This window comes from Alligator sinensis, unplaced genomic scaffold, assembly GCF_000455745.1.
Source record: "Alligator sinensis unplaced genomic scaffold, ASM45574v1 scaffold1097_1, whole genome shotgun sequence".
In the NCBI taxonomy this organism is placed as follows: domain Eukaryota; kingdom Metazoa; phylum Chordata; order Crocodylia; family Alligatoridae; genus Alligator; species Alligator sinensis.
The window spans coordinates 2,583,553-2,584,307 of record NW_005841950.1 but is presented as its reverse complement, the minus strand read 5'-3'; positions in this window follow the sequence as shown (position 1 = coordinate 2,584,307).

The following is a 755-nucleotide window of genomic DNA, read 5'->3' as shown; positions in this document are numbered from 1 at the left end:
TATTTTTTATTTTAAATCCAGCTTGTTATAGTTTTTGTAGGGCTTCCTCCCCGCTTCCTTCCCCTTGACTGCACGTCGCTTCTCCTATTAGCCAAGTGCTTCCCCTTCACTTTCTAGCAAGTTTCGCCCAAGGCTGAGCTGAGGTTGCCTCCAGCTGGGAGCGGTTCCTGCTCAAAGCCGCTGCCCTCTCCAGCCTCAGTAATCTCCGCGGCAGCCTTGCTCAGCCTGAATCGATTGCTTTCTTTGGATGATGATTGTATTGGTTTTAATCCCGCAGATTAAAACGCGGGACTTTTTCTCGGCTGCCCCTGTGTGCCGCCGGAGCCGCGCGCTGCTCTCAGCTCCGCGGGCTCAGCCTGTGGAGGGAGAAAGGAAGACTTGGTGGTTACCAGCTCTGCACTAAAGAGCGATCTGAGGCTGAATGGAAATGTTGGGCTCCTTCGTTGCCCCACAGGCTGCCGGAGGGGTCATGCATCAGCGTCTCTGGACCCCCCCGGACTGGTGATCTGCTGTCAAGTGTCCCAGGTTTTAGCAGCACCGGGTGGGGGGGAGGAGGGTGGTTGTAGAGGGGAGAGGGGCTCTCGGGACATGTGATCTTGTGGCGTCACACAAGTAAACAATTTAATCCTTTCTTTGCAAAGGGGAGTGGTGGGAGGGGAGGGGAGGGGACGGGGAGCCAGTGGGCAGCGTTAAGAGTGGCAAGGCTGGGAGCTGGCATCAGACTAGCCGGGCGCCTCTCCTGGCTGCATCCCCCC